At 40.1% G+C, this 8,375-nt stretch overlaps 1 pseudogene; it reads left to right on the plus strand.

Annotated features, from left to right (window-relative positions):
- The first annotated feature begins 2,865 nt into the window (after positions 1-2,865).
- On the plus strand, positions 2,866-5,264 carry LOC119046325 (cytosolic 5'-nucleotidase 3A-like; annotated as a pseudogene).
- The last annotated feature ends 3,111 nt before the right edge of the window (positions 5,265-8,375 follow it).

Genomic DNA, 8,375 nt, shown 5'->3' on the forward strand with positions numbered 1-8,375 from the left:
CTTCTGTAAAGTAGGATGTGGCATGTGAGGAGAAGCTGGGATTCTAAGTCACAGGATTTCACTCAGTGTCTCCTCCAGGCAAAACTGAATCTGTTTGGTAATAGTAATGAAACCCCCTCTATGCATATAGCACTTTATCTTTCTATGTGCTTTTACATCCATTATCTCATTCATTCATTCATTCATTCATTCATTCATTCATGCATTCATTCATTTTGCCATTTGGCACATGAGAAGAGAAAGACTTCTGAAAGACAAAAGAAATATGGATTTTGCCCAGTGTCAAGCAAGCAGAATCCTTCACGCTTAGGTCCAGGGCCATTCCTTCACCCCTCTAACTCCTGGCCAGTTTTGACTGCATCACACAGACACGATCTCTGTGATTTGCTGTTGTGAAGCTGTTACAGAAAACCTCCTGCCCCTTGGGGTCTTGTTACTCTGTGGTTCTTTATGCCCACAGAGAGTCCCAAAGAATTTGGACCCAAGGAGGAACTTGGACCCAAGCAGGCACATCATAATCATATTAGCCAAGATTAAAATGAAGGAGAGAATCCTAGAAGCAGCAAGAGATAAGGGGACAGTCACCTACAAAGGAGTTCCCATCAGACTGTCAGCTGATTTCTCAAAAGAGACCTTACAGGCAAGAAGAGGCTGGAAAGAAGTATTCCAGGTCATGAAAGGCAAGCACCTACATCCAAGATTGCTCTATCCAGCAAAGCTTTTATTTAGAATGGAAGGACAGATAAAGTGCTTCTCAGATAAGGTCAAGTTCAAGGAGTTCATCACCAAGCCCTCATTATATGAAATGTTAAAGGGACCTATCTAAGAAAAAGAAGACAAAAAACATCCATAGCAAAATGACAGAAAACTCACAGTTATTAACAACCACACCTAAAACAAAAGCAAAAGAAAACTAAGCAAACAACTAGAACAGAAACAGAACCACAGAAATGGAGAATCACATGGAGGGTTAGCAACAGGGGAGTGGGTGGGGGATAGAGGGGGAAAAGGTATAGAGAGTAAGTAGCATAGATGGTAGGTAGAAAATAGACAGGGGGAGGGCAAGAATAGTATGGGAAATGTAGAAGCTAAAGAACTAATGACACATGGACATGAACTAAAGGGGGGAATGTGGGTGGGAGAGGGTTGGAGAGGGTGTGCAGGGTGAAGGGGTATGAAGGGGGGAAAATGAGACAACTGTAATAGCATAATCAATAAGATCTATTTTTTAAAAAGGAGCTGTGACTCTCAATGCCAGAGTTTGGTAAAAAGGAAAGGAACTATTTATTCAAAAGTTAAACAGGTTCAGAATAATGGCCGCATGTTGCTGTTAAATCCCAAAGTCCCTTTAAAATACCTGCAAACGCACGCAGACACAGAGTCCTGCCTCCCCTTGCCAAACCAGGCTAGTCAGGGGTGCCATATCTCAGGAAAAGGAAATAGAATTCATTGGTCAGCTAGGCTCTTATTCTTAATCCAAAAGTTCATCTTTCTGGTGGGCCAGGGAATCCTTCTGTATCCTTTCAAACTGCATGCCCAGGACCCTGCACCACTGCTCTATGGTTAAGAGGCTTTTTCTTCCCCAGCTGCATGGTCAATAGCCCTGAACAGCTGCTACATCTTGCTTTCCTGCTTTCTAAGCCATGTGGTCAAGAGACCCTCTCTCTGCTCCCAAACCACCTGGTAAAACCCCCAGCAATGCAGCTGCACCTGGGTTTAAATTCCAGTGCAGATCTTCTTCCATAACCACATTTCTGACTCTTCCCACACTGGGGTACACCTGCCAGTAGTCTGGTTTCTTCTGCCTTTCTCGGCTGCCATTGTTAGTCTGGGCAAGCGTAGCCTCAAGATGCAGAAGCCACCTCCAAGAGGGCCTTGCATGAGCAGGAAGCTCCTCCAGCTACTTCACACCCCAGGTTAGGGTAAAGCCCATCTCCCTGGCTCCCAGGTGGCACAGCTTTTTATGAAAACACTGGCCAAGTTCTTCAGACATACCGAGTAGCTTTTGATGGCCCTGTTCTGCTTTCCTCAACCTCCAAGTGATAGTTATGGGGGGTTTCTCCATTTCAGGGGATCTCTAGCTCAGCACTCCATTACAAAGCAGGAATAAACTATCAATCTGTGTAAGACCTAGTGCCTGTCCAGGGAGCTTGCTGCTTGGTGGTGGAAGGCTCCTGCTCAGAGTTAGTTCCAGGACCACAAGGGAGTGCCAGAGAGGTAAGGAAGTGCTGAGTGTCCTGGAGGCAGGAGGGAGAACTCCATTTATGTGAGGTAGTTAGGGAAGTCTTTACAGAGGCAATGACTTTTGGTCAGGCCTTGAAAGAGGGTTAAGAATTTTATAGGCAGAGAAAAGTGGAGGGGACACTAAGCAGAAGCTGTGGTATAGGCAAAGTCAGGAACAAAATGGTTGAAAGTGTCAGGCTACATACAGAGTTTGTGGGCCTAAAATGTTTTTGGGAATCCCTCCTTTTAGAAATAGAATACAAAATAACAAATGCAAAATTAAACACAAAAGCAAATTTTTATTTAGAATGAGAAAAAATATAGTTAATCAGAAATTTCAAAAAGTTGGCAGATGGTTTTTGGCCTAGGAGACACACGAGCCTCTGTCCATGGGCTGTGGGCCATGGCACTGGTGGGTGCCGTAGCAAGTGCCAGCCAGTGAGTGGGTCTTGGGGGCAGACTGGTGCTGGCCCAATGTGCTTTCACCTCACAGAGGAAGCTGGGTGCAAGACCAAGATCATCAAGATGCCTGTATCCAAGTCTTGCATCTCTGGATATTTTGCTTACTACTTATGCTGTTCTAGGACATATTCAAGAACAGAAGAATTCAGAGTACCTTAAGGAAGATTGGATAACCAAGAAATGACTAGTTAAGATTTTGCTGTACATGTGAAAATGCCTGGATTCCAGAAAAGTTCAGTTTACATCAAGAACCCTATGACAGTAGAAGAAATTATCTGTGGTTTTATCAAAGAAGAAGCTGTCAAACTTCAGATAACAGACTTTAATATGACACTGAGTAGATATTCCTACGAAGGGAAAAGATGGCCAACATGTCACAGTGTCATTGACAACTAAAGCTGGTTTCAGACAAATGTTGAAAAAAGTTGTTGTAGCTAAAGGGAAAAAATTGCGCTATTGAAATGGATCCTGGAGGACTTCTGCCAAGATGGAGGCGTAGGTAGAAGCACTGCACCTTCTCGCACAAACAAGTTTAAAAACAAAGCTTTAGCAACAAAAACGCAGCCAAACCACAGAAAATTGAACTACACGGAAGTCTGACAACAATGAACCCTTCACCCAAACCAATAAAGTGGTGAAGGAGCTAGCAGTGAGATGGACCGCGCAGACCCCAGCAGCAGGAAGCAGCAGAGGGAACCCCCTAGTCCCTCTCTGACCCCGCCCCCACATACAGCATCACAAAACAGCGACCTGGGTGGCCCCGTCCCATGAACAAGTAAGGCTCCGCTCCTCATATGTAACAGGCACAAACAGATCAAAACATGGCTCAAGAACAACTCAGAGCCCCAGAGCTGATAAATCTAAGAAATGAAGAAATGGCCAAACTTTCAGATGCACAGTTCAGAACACTGGTGATCAGGATGCTCACAGAACTGGTTGATTTTGGTCACAAATTAGAGGAACATATAAAGGTTAAACTAATTGAAATGAAGGGAAATACACAGGGAACCAATAGTAATGGAAAGGAAACTGGGACTCAAATCAAAGGAATGGACCAGAAGGAGGAAAAAAATGACCAAACAGAAAAGGATGAAGAAACAAGAATTCCAAAAAATGAGGAGAGGCTTAGGAACCTCCAGGACATCTTTAAACGCTCCAACATCTGAATTATAGGGGTACCAGAAGGAGAAGAGGAACAGTCACGAGTGGAAAACTTATTTGAACAAATAATAAAGAAGAACTCCCCCAATCTGGCAAAGGAAATAGACTTCCAGGAAATCCAGGAAGCTCAGAGAGTCCCAAAGAAGTTGGACCCAAGAAGGAATACACCAAGGCACATCATCATTACATTAGCCAAGATTAAAATGAAGCAGAGAATCCTAGAAGCAGCAAGAGATAAGGAGACAATCACCTACAAAGGAGTTCCCATCAGACTGTCAGCTGATCTCTCAAAAGACACCTTACAGGCAAGAAGGAGCTGGAAAGAAGTATTCCAAGTCATGAAATCCAAAGACCTACATCCAAGATTGCTCTATCCAGCAAAGCTTTCATTTAGAATGGAAGAGCAGATAAAGTGATTCTCAGATAAGATCAAATTCAAGGAGCTCATCATCACCAAGCCCTTATTATATGAAATGTTAAAGGGACTTACCTAAGAAAAAGAAGATAAAAAGGATGAACAGTGAAAGGACAGCAAACTCACAGTTATTAAGAACCACACTTAAAACAAAAGCAAACTAAGAGGACAGCTAGATCAGGAGCAGAACCATAGAAATGAAGATCACATGGAGGGTTAGCAACAGGGGAGTGGGAGAAGGAGAAGGGGGGAGAAGGTATGGAAAATAAGTAGCATAGATGGTAGGTAGAAAATAGATAGGGGGAGGGGAAGAATAGTAGGAGAAATATAGAATCTAAAGAACTTGAGACACGTGGTCATAAACTAAAGGGGGGAATGGTGGGGGAGGGGTGTGCAGGGTGGAGGGGAATGAAGGGGGAAATAGAACAACTGTAATGGCATAATTAATAAAATATATTTAAAAAATGGATCCTGTTCTTACTGTGAAACTCCCTTATATGGTAGAGTGGAGAACTGAATCACATTGTTTGCTTGTTGAACAGGCTTTACTGAAAGATAAATGTGGAGAAATTGTGGCAGAATCAGGTTATGCTCAAAGAAGGATTTGAGAATATCTTTGATAATCTCCAACAACATTGTATTCCTGTGTTTATATTTTTGGCTGGCATCAGTAATATACTACAGATTACCTGTCAAGCTGCTGTTTCTGACAATGGGATGCAGAAAAGATTTAAAGGAGGTCTAATTCATGTACTTAACAAACATGATAATGCCTTGAAGAACACAGTATTTCAATTAAGTAAAAGACAGAGCAACATAATTCTGCTGGGGAACTCCCAAGGAGACTTAAGAATGGCAAGTGGAGTAGCTAATGTTTAATACATTCTGAAAATTGGATATCTAAATGATAGAGTGGATGGGCTTTTAGAAAAGTGCATGGATTCTTCTTGATGAAGATGAATCACTGGAGGTAGCCAACTCTATCCTACAGAAGATTCTGTAAACCACATTGTTCAAGATGTCACTCTCTTGTGGGTGCAACTGATACAAGAGCTGCTCATGTGTTCATCTTGCTGAAGGACTTTTATTTACAATATATTCTTGCTCCTGAAGTGTTTTCAGACATGCTGAATCCATCAAGAGGAACCTCCTTATTCTCCACCTCTCTGAACACACTCCTCACTGTATTAACATTAAAAAATCTTAAAGTTAAACTTTGAAAAATAACTCCCTATATTTCCAAAGTGAATTTTGTAGTTTAATGCTATGAAGTCTTATTTTGAAGTACTGCCTTATTATTTTTTAAAATCCTCACCTGAGGATATGTTTATTAATTTTTTTTAGAGAGAGAGGAAGGGAGAGAGAAAAAGAGAAATATCTATTTGAGAGGGAAACATTGATTGGCTGCCTCCTGTAAGCCCCACAACTTGGAATCAAACTTGCCACCTAGGTATGTGCCCTGAGCAGGAATTGAACCCACAATGTTTTAGTGTGTGGGATGATGCTCCAATCAACTGAGTTATCCAGACAAGGCAATGCTATAAAGTTTTTGAGCAGTCTTTGTGCACTGGGAAAGTTCAATGTTCATGACTTTAAGTATTGCCAATTTTGTTATTTGGGTAAATTTTCCTGATAGTATTCCCATCTCCTGCAATTGTTTTATGTTCATTATTTTGTTTTGAGAACATTGAAATTTACCAGAAAATACTGGCATTTGATGTTTGAAAAAATTTGATATCCAGATGTCACTAATTATTATGAAGTGTTCTATTTTGATGCACTGATAATAAACATAAAATGAAAAGCCAAAAAAGTTGCTAATATTTGTGGCAACTACCCCAAATAGTTCACAAGTTAGAAAAATGACAATATTTTTCTTAACTCTATGACTCAATTGTATGCTTAATTATTTTTGTTTTTTTGGCTCTGTGATCTTGATTGCTTCATGTGACAACCATTTTGTGAAACCATTTTTTGTGGACAGACTAGAAAGAGAAATTAGTTTTTCCTCTGATATTGTTCATTAAATTAGTTTTTGCTATTGATAATTAGAAAAGTTTTTGTTTTTAGCTTTTACAACTCATTTCTGGCAATATCATGTAAATTCTTAGAATTACTGCTAAGTTAAGAAAACATCTACCAAGTTTCTTTCACATATGATCTGTAATATGTAAGGACATCTCTAATTTTCATAAAATAAAATCTTAAATAATTTTTAAATTGAAGACACTCACTGTTTATTGTCTGTCTTGTGTCAGTGACTTCCTATGTTATCTAAGAGCTCCACTATTACTTCTGCTTGAAATTTATCTCTTTTTCTTATTGAATTACTGCTTTTTGTATGATCTAAAATTTATTTTACAATATGATTCTCAATATTAGAATAATTTATTCTGATTCCTTCTCTCTTCTTTATTGCTTTTGAGTCAATATTTCAATGATTTCTTAATCTGGATTTTAACTTAGTTTTTTAGTAAATAAGCCAATGCCCTTCACATACATCTAAGTCTTTATCACTTATTTTGTGGATATGTTCTAAGATGTTTTCCAAGAATACAGCTAATATAGCACAACCTTTATCAAATTTTTGGATCTTGTTCATGTTTCTATTCCAAGACTTCAAAAAATACATTTGAGTCCTTGAAATGTCCATGTATCCCTGCTACGAGGCTTGGAAAGCTTTATAATGGGATGGCCATTTCTTCACATCGAGACTTTTAAAAATAAAATCCCAGCTGAGATGTGTTTAAAATACTTTATTTCTAAGATGAACCAAAACTCCAATCATGTCACTATTGCAAATACAAAAGTAATCAACAGCCTTAGGCCGCTGTGAGGAGCAGCTTCTCTCAGGAGAGATGCCAAGAGTGGGCTGCGCAGAGCGCACAGTCTGCACCAGGTGGTCCTTCCAAAGAAGGTTGGAGCACCCGTCTCACCCATCAGAACAGCTTTACTATGGGACAAATGAGAGGGCATGCTGTTGTGCTGTGGCAGGTTACAAACATGAGGTACCGTGTTTCACTTTTGGATAGTCACATTTATAGTTTTAAGGTTTTATTTATTTATTTTTAGAGAGAGGGAAAGGAAGGGAGAGAAACATCAATGTATGGTTGCCTCTCAGGTGGACCCCACTGGGGACCTGGCCTGAAACCTAGGCACGTGCCCTGATTGGAAATCGAACCAGTGACCTTTTGGTTCACAGCCTGTGATCAATCTACTGAGCCACAGCAGCCAGGGCTACATTTATAGTTTTCTGATGGGAAAAAAGTGAGATGACTCATGAGGTTTTCTACTGTAACAGTTGTGCACAATAACTGTCAACTAGTCAGCATTTTTTGGTGAAATTGTGGAGCAATATTTGGTGTTTGTTTATTTCATTTACCACCGTTTTTGTAAACGTTTTGGATTAATTCTTTGTGAACTGTCTTGGATAAATGTCATTCCCACCAAACCATTTCAACATTCTTAGCTGCTCAACTTTCGTAAGCTGCTCTTATGAAAATGAATCAAATTCAGCAATTTTTTAATGATTTTAATAAAATTTCTGTTATTTGAAAAATGATAATTTTCAGTGCCACCTTTCAAGAATACTCTACTCAGCCCTAGCTGGTGTGGCTCAGTGGATTGAGCACCAGCCTGTAAATCAAAGGGTCATAGGTTCGATTCCCAGTCAGGGCACATGCCTAGGTTGCAGGCCAGGTCCCTAGTGGGGGCCATGTGAGAGGCAACAACACAATGATGTTTCTCTCCCTCTTTCACCCTCTCTCCCTCTCTCTCTAAAAATAAATAAATACAATCTAAAAAAAGAAAAAGAACCTTGCCTAGTGTGGCTCAGTGTATTGAACACCGGACTGCAAACCAAAGGGTTGCCGATTCGTTCCCAGTCAGGGCATATGCCTGGTTTGTGAGCCAAGTTGTGCTCCAGTAGGGGGTGAGTGAGAGGCAACCACACATTGATGTTTCCCTCTCTCCTTCCCTTCCCCTCTCTCTAAAAATAAGTCAATAAAATATTTTTAAAGAGTAAAAAAATACTCTTTTACTTTAAAATGTAATGATTGAAACTACTTTTAAGCACTGTTCAGTAATATCGAATATTTATCTTCATCCATTCTTT

The sequence above is a fragment of the Artibeus jamaicensis genome, unplaced genomic scaffold (genome assembly GCF_021234435.1).
Source record: "Artibeus jamaicensis isolate MK-2021 breed Jamaican fruit bat unplaced genomic scaffold, CSHL_Jam_final contig_447, whole genome shotgun sequence".
NCBI lineage: Eukaryota > Metazoa > Chordata > Mammalia > Chiroptera > Phyllostomidae > Artibeus > Artibeus jamaicensis.